Here is a 17,207-nt window from a genome sequence, read left to right on the forward strand (position 1 = left end):
AAGACTTGTTATTGAAAGTGTGTGATTAATGGATCCAATTACATGCTTGTTTGTTTGTTGTGTCACGGTGAGAATCGAGCATGGCTAGAACACTCTTGCCACACCTATTGATTTATACAATGAGAGAGCTTGATAAATTGTAGGGGGATTTCTTGGCTAATTTTCGGTTCCTTCACTGGCGAGAGCGGGTTGGAATTTAGAAGTTAGCTAAAACGGTCCCTTCACTAGCGAGAGCGGGTTGGATTCTAGAGGTTAGTTTAGGCATGTTGATTTGCTTAGGATCTTTATGGCTAGCCTTGCTTGTAGACTACGAGAGTAGATAACTTGTGGGTTGGTATACTCGGGTAGATCACGAGAGTGGCACCGAGTATTTTAGTGCATTTCCTCCATTCACAAGGGATAAAACTTCTTTTCTACATTTGTTTGACTCATGATGGACATTGAACCCGATCCATGTCCTTACCTATGTTGCATATTATATATCTCTCTTCATTTGTTGCATTTATTTTTGGTTATTTATTTTCGTTGCTATAACCTTGTTATGACCGAACTAGCTTCACAAGAATCAATCCAAGTTAGTGCTTGATCAACCATTCCCTGTGGATTGATAACCCCAGAATACTACGGGTATTTGCTTGTCCTTAAAAGCTACAACCAAATTGGCGCCGTTGCTGGGGAATGGTTTTGTGTTGACATTAACAAATATTGATTCTAGGAGACTAGTTCACTTTTATGTTTTTATTGTATTTTTGTTTGTTTCGAATTTTTGTTTTCTTTGTCTTATAGCATCTGTTAGGAACCCCGAGCCATTGATTTTGAAGATACCAAAGACCCGAGGAGACCCCTCAATTCTTGTCTATGTATTTTGTTGTTTAGTTAGACGAGCCCTTGTTTGTGTCTTAGTTAAACAAACTCTTATTCTTGAAATATTCAAGAATTCAAGCCGAAGACTTGAAGACCTGAAGACACGAAGACTGAAGACTAAAAGCTGAAGGCCGAAGATTGGAATGGCCGAACACATGAAAACCGAACCAACAGCATTGACTGTTTTGAGAAGATGATAAGAGAATGATAAGGTCAATCATTCTCACGAGCACCCAAGGCACTAGACATTCTCTGATAGTTGTCTTTCTATAGCCTTGAGTTTGGGTAAAACCTGGATGTCAAAATGGATCCTAGGCAACAATCCTTAGGAGCATTAAATGATTGTCACCTTTATGTGAGACAAAAGACAAATTGTCCTTGCATAAAAGTGAACAAACGGCTAGAAAGGTACTGACATTCTGAAAAGGTCAAAACTTTACCCATTGGATATTATACACTGGACAATAGGTTTTGAAAATTCAGGTTCCCTCAAAAGGATCTGAAAATTCACACCTATAAATACTCTTGTTCCTTATCACTTGAACAAGGTTGAAAAAGCGAAAAGCTTTTAGCAAGCAATATTATTCTCAGTGTGTCAAAATATTCAAAAGCTCAAAGTTACAATCCAGAATATAGAAATGAGATCTTGTGAAGCTCAAGTGATAAATCAAGAAGATCAATCACAATACTCTCAAGTTGGAGAAATACTTTCAACCATCTCTACTCGGAGAAGTAGAAAGAGGCGGAATAGACTTTGAAGGAGTTGAAAAACCTAACCAAACGTGGCTGCTGGGCTTAGTGATCAAAGGAGCACGTTGTAAAGGAGCTTTGTACTATTAAGGAGAAAATAGTGCAAACCTTCACAAGTTGTGAAGAAGAGTGGAGTAGGCTTCGTTAACAGCCGAACTACTATAAAAATCTCTCTCTCTCTCATTTTATTTTGCGTACTGCATTGCACGCCACTCTCAAAACCTAATATTTTCATAGACTATATTTTATGTGCAAAGTAAAATTAAAATTTGGTAAAACATATCTTATCCATTGCTATATTCTTTGATCGAGTTCATTCCTTTTTAAGGGATTGTCTTGTAAAAAGTTTAAAAATCCCTGTGAGTCTATTCAACCCCCCCCCCCCTCCTCTTCTAGACTCACATCTCTACCTCCGGGAACAACAACATCTTTAAGGGACATTTTACATTTGAGGAGAATGGAGCAATCAATCACAAAAAAAATGGGCATCACCACATCACTCATCATTTTTGGATCAACATTGAGGAGTATGTTTTGATTTGAAGAGGGTTCTTAATGACTCTTGGGGGTGGACAAGAAATTCATTAAGGGAGTTTTCTTTATCTTTCTCTTGCTCCTTATGTTAATTTGTGCTTTAATGTATTATCATGTTTAATTGATCTAATTTCTCCTCTCCCTATTCTGCTTTATTTTCTTTTACATCGAGGACGATATAAATTTTTAAGTGTGGGGGAGTGAACATATATTGAAGTTTTGCTTGGATGACTCGAGCTTATTTTGTGAATGAATTGCTATATATGCTAGAAGTAGTGATTATTCCATCCTTGTTGGTTGGTGATTTGTTTTGGACTTGTTACAATTTTACTTGTGATGGATGAATCAAGGTGAAATATACAAAGATTGGGCTATTCTCTTGTCAATATCCTTGTTAACCACTAATCAATTGGATAAATTCTTGATCTAGTGTGTTGTGCATTGCTAGTAAAGGTTTATGTGAGATACCGGTGTTGGTTTAATTGCTATACCTTGTCATAATACTCCCTATGTGAAGTCTAATGATTGCATGCAAAGAAATGATTTAGGTCATTTTTGTTAGCCCGAGCCTTTAAACCTACCCGTTATATATGTTACTCTTGTTACCCCCGTTGAGTCTTTTGAATTTATTTTTTTTTTGTTAAACCCCGTTGTATTTATTTTCTTGTGTTCTTAATTATCCTAATTTTCTTCATATGCATTAAAAGGAAGATTAAGGTAATTGAGTCCTAACCTTGTCATTAAACTCTTAACCATAGCCAAAAATGTTTCCCTTCACCCGAGAGAATTTATCATTTATTCATAATTTTTGTTGAAGAGATTTAATATGGAGCATTGAATTTTATTTGCAACATTTATTTTGTAAATATTTATGTTTGGGGTTGTCATGGCAATTGGAATAGCTTATTCTCCCATGGGTTATTCACAATTGGAATAGCTTATTACTCCCGTAAGCTATTCAATAAACTAGATATATTAACAACATTATCCCAGTTTGATTCTTCACCAAGTGGTAGTGTCAGACCAAGACTAAAGCTTGGCATATCATCCACCTTTCTCAAATACTCTTCCCTCCTCAAAATGGTTGCGTCCATAGCAGCAATATTTTCTGGATTGCACCAAAATGAATCCTGGCTGCTAGATGCTTCAACATCTTTTTGAATGCTAGAATCAACAGTCACTCGTCCACCTCTAAGAAGCTTTTGAGCTGCACTGTGCATCAATTTGATCACCTCATTATCACGGACAGCAGGTGGTGGTTTTGAAGCCAACTCAATCACCTCAACGATTGTTTTCCCAAGTAGGTCAAGCTTCTCGACATAATTTGCAATATACACCTATATACCAGTTTTTTTTTTCAAAAAAAAAAAAGAATGTGAGTTCTATGCAATTTCACTTCATATATGCATAAGAATGTGCACTTCTGGCTAGAATAATGTGCTCTGTATGATAAGAAAATGTGCACTATAAGCATAAAAATAACCTAAACCATGCTTAATACCTTGAACTCTAATGATGAACTATGTGAATTGTTAGGTTTAAATATTTGCACTATTAGGTTTAAATATTTGCACTATACGGGTAAAAATATGCACTACAAGTTATTATAAAAAATATTGTGAGTTCTATGTAATTTCATTTCAAATAGCCATAAGAATGTGCACTTTTAAACACAAAATGTGCTTTGTATGGCAAGAAAATGTGCACTATAAGTATAAAAATAACATAAACCATTGTTAATACCTTGAACTCTAGGGATAAACTATGTGAACTGTTAGGTTAGAATAGTTGCACTATTAGGTTTAAATATTTGCACTATATGAGTAAAAACCATGCACTATAAGTTATTATAAAAAAATGTGATTTCTATGCAATTTCACTCCAAATAGCCATAAGAATATTCACTTTTAGGCACAAAATGTGCTCTGTGTGACAAGAAAATGTGCACTATAAGCATAAAAATAACCTAAACCATGGTTAATACCTTGAACTATAAGGATAAACTATGTGAACTGTTAGCTTTGAATATTTGCACTATTAATTAGGTTTAAATATTTGCACTATATGAGTAAAAATCACGCACTACAAGTTATTATAAAAAAATGTGATTTCTATGCAATTTCACTTCATATAGGCATAAGAATGTGCACTTATGGCACAAAAATGTGCTCTGTATGGCAAGAAAATGTGCACTATTAAACCAAAAAATGCACTGATAAGGAAACTAATAGTAGAAATGCACCTGTGCCTCATCATCTTCTTCAAAGAGGCTTTGACTTCCAAGAGGCGCCTGTGGTTGAACTGATGGCTGATCATCACGTGCAGGCTGAGGTACAGACTAGTGGCACTCCTCAGCTTGGCCTTGAATATTTTCTGCAGCAGGTTTGAAGCGGTCATCAACTCGACCAAGACCAAATCCTCCAGCTTGAATCTCTGCCACTTCTCTCTCCTTAATCAACTGTGAAGTCCACCCAACAAATGATGGGATCTGCCTTGGTATGTCTCGGGTGAATTCCACCACACGGTCAACATAAAAAACCTGAAAACAAAGGCAAAATTTTCAGTTTAATAATCCTTTAACTATTAAACTCTACATAAAATGTATGTATTTTGAGCCTTACAGTAAAAAATAGGAGTGGACCAGTGAAAAGAGTTTTCGAACTCTTTGCCCAAGTAAGCTGAGAATCCATCAAACTCCAAAGCACGTAATCACACCAATTCAAGTGCTTAATCTGATTAACATCTACTATATGATGAAAGATATGGAGCCTAACATATCCATTCTGCGGTGTGTCAATGAACAAGGAGCAAACTAAGACAATGAAATGTCTTTTAAACCAAATACCGCCATCCTCGCAAGAAATCATCGCTTTAATAACATCTGCATATAAATAACCCCGTGATGACTTAACAACCAGCTCTTTCCACTCCTCTAACAAGTTAGTGTTGTGTGCTCTATACCACTTCTCAATCTTTAAATCCCCTCTAGGAAAACCTAAACCAGTTGAACATCTTCTTCGATAATAGACAACCCAGTACCATCAAGATACATCATACTATTCCTAGGGTTGTAGTTTTGAACTAGCCAGTACCCACATCCCTGTTGGAAGATCTGCAATTTGTAGATGCAACAAGCTCCCAAAGCCCATCTCTATAATAGCAGCTATCTGTGCTGCATTCAAGCCTTGCAACGCCTCTAAAAACTGGCTTGTTGAAACCCTTGATCGTAAAGATGGGTAATCCTTACGCTTCTTCCATGTCTTTCTCACTTGACGGACTGCTAAAACTGAAGAAGCTGGTGCATTACTAGGGCTAGCGTCACCCGCATCACTCCGAGCCCTTTTCCTAGATCTTTTAACAACTACTATCTGCTTTGAACGGATTTCATCTAACCTCAACCGATTACCAGCTAACAAAAAGACAAAGAACAAAAACAAAAAAAAAAACAACCTATTATATAACAGAAAAATTTACACTTTTAGTTAAGAAAATGTGCATTATATGACTGAAAATTATGCACTTTAAGTGATTATGAAAAATAATATAAGTTCTATGCAGTTTCATTTCAATAGACATAAAAATGTGCACTGTTAGGCACAAAAATGTGCACTGTTAGGCACAAAAATGTGCTCTGTATGGCACAAAAATGTGCACTATAAGCATACAACTAAACTAAAACAAATTTAGTACCCTGAACTCTAAGGATGAACAATGTGCACTTTTAAGTTGAACAATAGTTGCACTATTAGGTATAAAATGTTGCACTACATGAGTGAAAATCATGCATTACAAGTGATTATAAAAAATAATGTGAGTTCTATACAATTTCGTTTCAATAAACATAAGAATGTGCACTGTTATGCACAAAAATGTGCTCTATATGGCACAAAAATGTGCTCTGTATGGCACAAAAATGTGCACTGTAAGCATAACACTATCCTAAACTATAGTTAATACATACCCTGAACTCTAAGAATGAACATTGTCTACTTTTAGGTTGAAATAGTTTCACTATTAGGTATAAAATGTTGCACTATATGAGTAAAAATCATGCACTACAAGTGATTATAAAAAATAGTGTGAGTTCTATACAATTTCATTTCAATAGACATAAGAATGTGCATTGTTAGGCACAAAAATGTGCTCTGTATGGCACAAAAATGTGCACTATAAGCATAACACTATCCTAAACCATGATTAATACCCTGAACTCTAAGAATGCAATACATGCACTGTTAGGTCTAAATATTTGCACTATTAGGCATAAAAATGTGCACTATACGAATAAAATTCATGCACTACAAGTGATTATGAAAAATAATGTGAGTTATGTGCAATGCAAGTAATTATGAACAATAATAGCCATAATAATTGAACATTTTAGACACAATAAAACACAAACACTAAAATAATATGAACCTAAATCATCCAGAATTTAAAATCACAAACTAACATCAAACAGTGAAAAACATGCAATACATTTTTATTAGAAATTTACCTCATCTATTAATGCAATACATGCACTGTTAGGTCTAAATATTTACATTATTAGGCATAAAAATGTGCACTATACGACTAAAATTCATGTACTACAAGTGATTATGAAAAATAATGTGAGTTCTGTGCAATGCAAGTGATTATGAACAATAATAGCCATAATAATTGAACATTTTAAACACAATAAAACACAAACACTAAAATAATATGAACCTAAATCATCCAGAATTTAAAATACACTAAAATAATATGAACCTAAATCATCCAGAATTTAAAATCACATAAAATAATATGAACCTAAATCATCCAGAATTTAAAATCACAAACTAACATCAAACAATGAAAAACATGCAATACATTTTTATTAGAAATTTACCTCATCTATTCACAGCACGCCATTGTTTTCGATAACCTTGCCTTCATTGTTTTCGATATTTCAAATTGTTTGTATGCCGGAGTGATGAACTCGATCAAACTTTTTCCGTCTCGTCGGCCTCGTCGAATTCGCCGGAAAGATGATCGCAGAACCTTGCCTTCGCCTGAAATTTACTCCATGATTTAGTCACTTTCGTCTTCGCCTTCTTCGCCGAAACGTGCTTTGATCACGACAATGAACATAAAACTTCGTTGTACTGCGTATAGTGGAGAAGCGGGAAAGGTAGTGGAAAGGGATAATGACGATTATAACCTCCAACGTTAATAACAATACAATTTAATTGATGCAAATTTTTTAAATTGAATGGCTTAGATCATCAATTAAAATTAAATCCAATGGCCTAGATTTCATCCTATTTGTCACCTAAGGACATAATTTCACATGATCCTCTATATATATATATATATATATATATATATATATATATATATATATATATATATATATATATTGCTCTTTAAGCATATTCATTGTTGTCTAATCTCTCAAAGTAGATAATGACTCATTTAAACTTAAAAGGATAATTTAGGACCAGAAGTCCACTATTTCAAAATGACATTTTGAACACCATTTTGAGACCAGCAATTCCTCAATCACATAAGAGCTGATACTATATTTGTGATAAGTTTGCTAGCAATATTTGGTGATTCTCCTAGAAAGACAAAAATAGAAATGACATTAACTATCGATTAATATCCTTAAGATATAAAATACGTTGGCATATTTTATGCAAAGAAATTAATATATATGACATTGGTAAGCTATTTGCAGTGTTGGTATTATGTTTGATCCCATAATGTCATGCCTTAGATTGTTATATATTTTTCTTTATTATGGTATTGACATTTTATAAGTATATATATTAAGTATACTATGGTTATTAGCTCTGAACCACATAAAGTTTAACGGTTTATATGAAAACATATGTGTGACAAAGTAAGTGTATATATTACCCTCATTGTTCTAGAGGACATTGCAGCACGTGGTGCACAAATAAATAGTGGATATGTTATGAATCAATTTATACTATTTTTTTTTGAAGCTTGATGAAAAGAACCTCTGCGTATGCTTGGTTTAATAGATGTTTACTCAGTTTATTGACAAATATATTGGTCTATATACTTTTTAATACTCAAAATATGTTCTAATGGTAACCTTTAGTTTCCATCAAATAAATGTTCTTTGTCTATATTGATGCACATTGTTATCATCTTGTCATTACTTTACTGCTTGTAGTACTTTCGTTTTGTCATGACTATGACATGACCATTAATAAGTTAGGAATGAGATGAGAAAAATAGCAGTAGCAAGTTAAGGTAGAACATTTGCAGTTATTGTCATTAATGTATTTTGTACTGATTCAATGGACAAGAGTTATCATACTTGGTACAATTCAAAACATATATAATGGTACCTGATACAAAAATTCCTTTACCCAGATGAACTCTAGAAGAATGGTAAAATATTTTGTTCAGGAGATTCACTCCATTGACCATCTAGCAAATGTATTCACTAAGTCCCTTAAATCCTACTCTTGTAAATCCCGAAGATTGAACCTTAAAGGTTTATAGTTGTACTTTTTTTCTCTTAACTAAGTTTTTTTCCCCACAAGGTTTTCTTAGTAAGGTTTTTAATGAGGCAACCCGTGTAACATATGATTTCACAAATGTCATGTACTCTTTTCCTCGGCTAAGTTTTTTTTTTCCCATATGGTTTTCTTAGTAAGGTTTTTAACGAGGCATTAATATATTTAAATAATTACCCATATATCTTGTACTCTTTTCTTGTCTAAGTTTTTCCCACATGATTTTCCTAGCAAATTTTTAACGAGGCATGATTATGGACAAATAATGTCCAAGGGGGAGTGTTGACAGAGTAATCAGGCAAGCAACATCCGAACCCGAACCACAAGCATTGACCCAGAGGAAGACAAACGGCCACCAGCTATGCAAAGTCTACACATTGAAGAGATGATAATTACTCCAACGGCTCTCCATTATTACGACCCAGCACTCAATGTATGCTCACCATTACTACGAGTCCGTTACACTCACCAGAAGAAGAGTCGTTGCAGTCGTAGTATAAGTGACAAACTTGTGGTAGAGGATGGGAGACACTTTGTTTATTACACACAATATTATTGTACTGGTTACTGATTGTACTGAGCTAATTATATCAAATATACCCGGTAACATAATTACCGTCATTGGTGCTTTCATTGTGATCTGAGGCCAAATCTCAGGCGAAGCTCTACACATAACAACAATTTCAGTTTATTAGTGGAGATGGTGGGATCAAGATCTAGCGATTGCCACAATTCTCATCACGAGAATCGTGGCAACATCGGTGGTGGTCACGATGATAGTCATCACCACCTATAAACCCTCAGGCGGCGGCCCGGGTCATTCAGCAGGCAGCGACAGCCCTAGCCCAGTTGGGGGCGAAGATTCAAGGTCAACTGCCCCAGGCATCCGCCTAGAAGGAGAAAATAGAGGAACAAAGGACCCAACTTCTGTGTCGTGGTGCAACTCGTCGGCTGGCTATATCTATGCCTGCCATGGGACGATGGGGTGAAAGGGCTACTATCCAGCCAAGGTTGTGGGCACAACCGAAGACCAAAAGGACCAAGGGTCCACACCAAGGTGAGCAGTCGCACCGGATAGAAGGGATGGGTGAGTGTGGGGGGCCAACTCCATGTCAGTCCACGGCGCTCAAGCAAACCCCAAACATGTAGAAGGAAGTGGTGGAAAAACTTCAAAAACAGATAGAAAAGCTAGAGAAGAGGGTAGAAGCAAGAGAACATTCACCAGATCCTGAGGTGAGGATGGCCGCTCCATTTTCTCCTAGTATAATGGATGCGCCCCTCCCAAGAGATTTTAGGTTGCCCACTATCAAGGCCTACACTGGGACTTTTAACCCGCGTGTCCACATGACAAGGTACAAGGTAGCCATGGTAATGACCGGGGTAGGCGACGCCATAATGTGCAGAGCGTTTTTGTCTACTTTGGATGGAACCGCCCAACATTGGTTCAACACGATTCCGGATGGTTCGATCTAGAACTTTGCAGAGTTGTCCAAAAATTTCATGACTTATTTCTCCGGGCATATACAACACAAGAAATCGTTCTCACATCTCTATGGAGTAAAGCAGGACAGGGGCGAAAGCTTAAGAAATTTCTTAAGCAAATGGAAGACGGAAGTCAACAATGTGTGCGACTTCGATTCTAAGGCGGCAATCCTCATGTTCATCCAGGCATTGAGGTCAGGAAATTTTCATTGACAGCTGAACACTCACCATCCACGCTCCTATAAAGAGCTAATGCGGACAGCGAACCGCTATGCCGAGGCCGAGGAGGCTGATAGAAAGAAGAAAGATGAGGAAGAGGGCAGGAGGAGTGGGCGATCTGATAAACTTGGCCCGACCAACCAGGCACCACGCCCAAACCAATCATCCACAATAAAGGGGAGGGATCACGAGCGGCCTCGCCTTGCCCCATCGCGACATTTAACACCGCTTACTCATCCAGTTAGCATGATTTTAAGTCACGCTGAGGAAATGGGAATGGTATATTTTCCCTCAGAGTGCATGACAGTTTCTCAAAGTGATGACCAAATCAAATACTGTCAGTTCCACCAACAGGTTGGTCATGACACGGACAAGTGTCACACTTTAAAATGGCAAATAAAGGAACTAGTGTAGAGCGAGTACTTTACGGAGTTTGTTAAGTATCCGGGACAGTACCAGCATCAACAAAGCCTATCCGAAAATGTGTGTCGAAAGGAAGAGAACCCTGATCCATCCAATTCCAACGCCAAGAAGAGAATATGTGACCAGGCCATGCAAGAAAGGGGCAATGGAATACAGCAAGAGTCCGTGCAACGCAAGAAATATGTTATTCGTTGATGGTCCGCCCTAATTAGATTTGTTAAAAAGAAAAAAAAAACGGCCGCACCTCGGCACAATGCCTTGGTACACCTCGGCTCTGTACCGAGGTGCAAGCCCTCGGCTCTGTACCGAGGTGCAAGCCCTCGGCAAAATGTTGGGGCACACCTCAGCTATGTGTCAAGGTACAAAAAAAAAAAAAAAAAAAAAACCTCGATTGTGCCGAGGCGCACCTCAGCACAAAGCTGGAGCGCACCTCAGCTCTAGGCCGATGTGCAAGGCATACCTTGACTCTGTGCCAAGGTGCAAGCCCTCGGCACAGTGCTAGGGCGCACCTCAACTCTGTGCCGAAGTGCAGCACCTCGGCCTAGCGCCGATGTGCAAAGCCTCGGCACAGTGCCAAGGCGCACCTCGGCTTTGTGCCTAGGTGCAAAGCCTCGGCATAGTGCCGAGGCACACCTCGGTTCTATGCCGAAGTGCAAGCCCTCGGCAAAGTGCTGGGGCGCACCTCAGCTCTATACCGAGGTGCAAAAAAAAAAAAAAAACCTCGGCTGTGTCGAGGTGCAAGCNAGCTCTATACCGAGGTGCAAAAAAAAAAAAAAAACCTCGGCTGTGTCGAGGTGCAAGCCCTCGGCACAGTGCTGGGGCACACCTCAACTCTGTGCCGAGGTGTGCCGAGGCGCACCTAGGCTCAGTGCCGAGGCACACCTAGGCTTAGTGCCGAGGTGCAACACCTCGGCTCTGTGCCGAGGCTCAAACCCTCGGCACCGTGCCAAGGCGCGCGCTATTGTTGGTGGGGATTCGAAAAAAAAAAACAAAACTTATTACTCCCAAGCCACCTCAACCACTCTCGCTGGCTAGGGAGTGGGGGACTGGTGATAGAGTAATCGGGCAAGCAACACCCGAACTCCAACCACAAGCTTTAACCCGGAGGAAGACAAACGGCCACCAGTTATGCAAAGTCTACACATTGAAGAGATGATAATTACTCCAATGGCTCTCCATTATTACGACCCAGCACTCAATGTATGTTCACTATTACTAGGGGTCTATTACACTCACCAGAAGAAGAGTCGTTGCAACCGTAGTATAAGTAGCAAACTTGTGGTAGAGGATAGGGGACACTTTGTTTATTACACACCATATTATTGTACTGGTTACTGATTGTACTGAGCTAATTATATCAAATATACCCGATAACATTATTGCCGTCAAGTGTTATAAATATTATATTTATTGTAGACATTATAATTTAGTTTTATAACGTTTATGGCAACTATATGACTATTTGCCATTATCGCATTCCTTAAATATATATTGTGTGTGTATGTGATGAACATTACTTTTATTGTGAATTTAAATAAACTTTTTAAAGTTAATTTATATTTTTTAATTATTTATATATCTACATTTATTACTAATCAATTTCTTTAATTAGTTTTGTCAGGCTTAAGTTATTGTTTTTATTTAATTTCTCATAAGATTTAATTAGATAGAATTAGTCTTGTTTTTCTTCCCCACCAAGCGAAAGAAGAGATCTGAAAGCTTTGACAAGTGATTTACGATGAAGAAATACGGAGGAAGCCGCTGAGCCTTAGCTGTATAAATTGAGGGCAGATTAAAGGCGCCTGGGACAAATCGGATCACCATCCTTGCACCGAAAGATTTCCGCACATTGGGAATTCCGATCGAAGACAGCAACTCCGGGTTCGGCATTCTTCGTTTCTGGTGTTGGGAGGTGGTCTACGATTCGGCAATTCGACTCAAATTATTTCACTCTTGTTGACGAGTTCTTGGCAGTAATTTAATCCTTGGTGGCAGTTTTCATCTCAGCAGCAAGGCATTTTCTAGGCAGCGGAATTGGTTTTGGTGCGAAGGCATTTCCTGGGCAGCAACTAGCTTGTTTATTGGCATTAAACACTCTTCCTTTTCTTACTGTTATTTACTATTGGTTTACTATTGCAAATATTAAGGGATTTGCCAAGTTTTTACCATTTCAATGCATTATGTGAATTGATAATTACCCTGCTAGTGTCTTGATTACAATGCTACTTATAGTGCTTAATGCTAAAGGCTTTGTTAATCGTGACTCCTTTATTATTATAATGTTCTGCTGAAATATCTTATTTAGGGACATGATTAATTTATCATGAACATTGTGTAGTAATTGTTTAATTTTGTCAATTGAATTAAGTTTTATCTTATGATTTTACACTGAGATTGATTGTGTTGAAATCTGGCCAATTTAGCATGAGTTAATCTTTTGAGGGAATTAATTGAGTATAAATCATGCCTATTAATTACAAGCTCTTTAGGATAAATGAATAAATAGTTTAATTGTCTTATTAAGCTGTTTATTTGGTTCATAACCCGGGTATTCCGTAAGTTCTTCTAGACTTAATGGGTTTTAATCTTTCGAATAAATGTCTTCAGCATATGAGTGATTAAAGAACGTGACTTACTCCGAATGCCATACGGAGTAGTAATATAGCAGTTAGAACGAACCCTTAATTGGTTGGCAATATTAGACTTAAAATGCATAATTAGCAGTGGTAATTGATTCATGTTCCTATCCTTTACTCTTTTGTTAGTCGATATCTTGCTTTATTGTTATTTTATTGTTTTCCCTGCTAGTTATTTAATTACTTGCTATCTCATTCTTGTTAGTTTTTTAATCATTTCATTTCTCCAAGTTATTTTACTAGTTTTTGCTTTATTTTATTGCATTCAAGTTAATTAATTTCAAGTCTGTTAAATTGCATTGTATCAATTCCCTGTGGGTTCGATCCTTGCCTTTGCACACTATTACTACAGTGATTCGTGCACTTGCGAGGACTATATTAAAATTGTCCATCAATTTTTGGCGCCGTTGCTAGGGAATTGTTTACTTTGCAATTTATTTTCTGTTATTTTTTTTCCTCATATAATAATTTTGTGAATAATTTTCCCTATCCCCTTTATTATTATTGTCATTTTTTCCAATTCAATCTTGTTTTTGTTTAGTTCATTATTTCATTCTGCTTTTTGAAATTTTAATTAAGAAATTTAAAAAAAATCTACTTTTTGAAAAAAATGTCGGACTTGACTTTTCAATTGATTGAGTTAACCAAACATATGAAAACTATGTGTTCTTTGTTAAGTTTGCGTCAAAATAATCCATTCATAACTTGCAGAAATGATTGTGATTTTGGATAGGCTAATTCAATGAATGCCTTTAATCAAAGGCCTGTGTGTGACCCGTTTTATAATTCTTATAATTCAAGTGAGGACAATTATTCTAATTTTTCTTGGGATAACGACCCGTGTTATAATTCTTATAATCCGGGTTTGGAAAATCATCATAATTCTTATTGGGATGATAATGAAGATGATTTTCAATCAACTCCACCTCAACCAAGAAAACCATCTTTAGAAGATTCCTTGAATAATTTTATACAGACTTGTAATCGGCAGCAAGAAGCTAATGAGAAATAGTTCCAGAGGTAGCAAGAAGCTAATGAGCAATTGATCCAAAGGCAACAAGAAGAAAATGAGCAACAGTCCCAATAACGTGAAGCTTTTTTGAGAAAATTAGAAGTACAAGTAGGTTTAAATGCTAAAGCTTTCCAGGGGCATGTGCCAGGTAAGTTGACTAGTCAACCTGAAGACGTTATGACTGTTTTAAGTGGTAAAATTGTTGAAAATAATTTAAAAGAAAATACCATTCCTAAACAAAATGAAATGTCTGAAAACGTGAACAATGATGTTGATGTTATTATTATTGATAAGGATGAGTTTCAATTGCTCAAATATGATAATCCGTATGTGTCTCCCAATCCATTTGTGTCCCCAATCTTTTTTGATGCTCAAAATTTTAAGTCAATCGTGACTGTGGTTGATGAAACTGTTGAGCTTCCAATTTTGAAAGATATGAATTTGCCTGATAAAGCTAACCAAGTTTTTGTAGTTTAGGGGTTGGATTGTGCAGAAAAAGGTAAGTTGGAATTTGATAGACTCCAAAAAGAGAATCTTTTGAATGACTTTGATAATAAAGCAGTTTCTTCTTCTCATTTAAAAACTGCAGGGCCAGATGAGAACTCCACAAAAGAAAAAATGAACCAGTGAGGACTTTCTTTATCTTCTTTTCTTTCATCTTACAACATTGGGGACAAAGTTGAAAATAAGTGTGGGGAAGGGGGTGGGGTGTGCAAATGCACGCTTCGGGATGGTTATGGTTTTCCAGTATTAATTCCTGGGCATAACGCTCGGTGGATTAGCCTTAGTGATTTGGGGGATGGCGTACTCATTGTAAACGGTGACTGTGGTGCAATGCTCTACATGTGAAATTGATGGAAACGAGCAGTGACGAGAACTGCTAAAATGTGGTGCAATGCTCCGCTTTTTAAATTTAGTATTTTGTTGCACGGTGGTGATTTTTTTATTTTCTAGTGTGTTTTAGTAACTGTGTTTTTCTTTGCAATATATCTAGTGAATCTTTTCTGGTATGTCTTTTTCTCGGGTTATCTCTATTCTCATTATTTCTCTCGGGTTTTTGTTTGTAACTCAAATTCTGATCAACTAGGGGTGTGTGCGGGTTCATCATCAATTCATGTTTGTAGCTCTTGGTGTGTTTCTCTCAGTTTATTGAGGGGTTTCTCAGTTGTCCATTATTGTAGTTCACTACTATGCGTGTTCTATGTATTGATTGTTTGCATGGGTTTTTTTTTAAAAAAAATAGTTTTTGAATGAGTGGGGGTCGATGCGGATGCACGAGTGGGGCTAGCTATGGTCTTCCATCATTTGTAAAAGATGTGTTGTGCAATGCTTTGCTTGTTTAATTACTGGTAGTAAACAAGAACGTGAACTACTAACATGTGTTGCACTGCTCAGTTTTATCAATTTAGAACTCTGTTGCATGGCGAAGCTTACCTTCATCGACGAAATAAGAACACAAAACTTACCTTCATTGACGATCCCAACTCCTGGCTGCCCACTTGGATTCTTGCTTCGTGCACCGTCGACCAATCCACCTCGACTCTCCATGGTCCTTGTCAGTTCACCGTGCTCTTGGAGATAGCATAGAACTAACACTGGTTATAGGAATTTATAGTGATTGGGAGTGCAAGGGTTACGAGTGCAAGGGTTACGGGTTGATGATAATCCTACTTTACCGTAAAAGAAAAAAAAACAAATGGCCTATTTTACCCCCAAGGTTAATTGCATAACGGGTGCACTGTGTTCATAATTAAGGAAATGTAATCTTGCACCAAATAAATCCAAGCCGTATGTATCCCAATCTGAACTGTGCAAAATAGTTCACAGGATAGCACAAATTTACACCTGAAAGGGACCATATATATATATATATATATATAAAGTAGCTCATATGCGGTCGTGAGCTCCCATGCGGTCGTGTGGTTGCATTTGTGCTGTCAGATTGGATTAATCTAATGGTGGCAATTGCAGTTCGTGCGTGTTAAGTGGAGGGTGTTATGGTAATTTTAGTATCTATATTACGTGAATTAAAGCTGTATTTTAGTACATGGTGTGGTGCGTTTTAATACACGCTTTGGTGCATTTTAATACATGCTTTGGTGCGTTTTATTACATATGTTGGTACGTTTAATTATGTTGTGGAATGGTGTGTTTTAACCCATCCTTTGGTGCATTTTCATACGTAGAATGGTGTGTTTTAATCCGTTCTCTAGTGCATTTTAATACGTAGAATGATGTGTTTTGATCCGTCATCCGGTGCCTTTTAATACGTAGAATGGTGTTGATTTTAACATATGTTTTCTAATAAGTGTAATAGTGCATGTTTATAATCTAGGATGGTGATTTTCAATAAGGGGAATTGTGCATTTTGACACACGTTGTGATGCATTTTAATACGTAGAATGATGCATATTTTAGCACATGTTTTCTAATATGTGTAAATAGTGCATGTTTATAATTTGATATGAGGCACGTTGTAGTGCATTTTAATACGTAGAATGATGCGTTTTATTACGTATATTGATGAAGTTTAAGTGAATAGGTGCATTTGGTTATAGTGTGGATTAGTGTGTTCTATCTATCCTCTGGTGCATTTTAGTACGTAGAATGGTGTGTATTTTAACACATATATATTGCGCATTGATTTGATGACTTGCTGTAATCTAATGGATGAAAAAAGGCCGCATGACCACATAGAGCATGCCACATTTGAACTCTCCTATATATATATATATATATATATATATATATATATATATATATATATAT

The sequence above is a fragment of the Ipomoea triloba genome, chromosome 3, assembly GCF_003576645.1.
Source record: "Ipomoea triloba cultivar NCNSP0323 chromosome 3, ASM357664v1".
Lineage (NCBI taxonomy): Eukaryota > Viridiplantae > Streptophyta > Magnoliopsida > Solanales > Convolvulaceae > Ipomoea > Ipomoea triloba.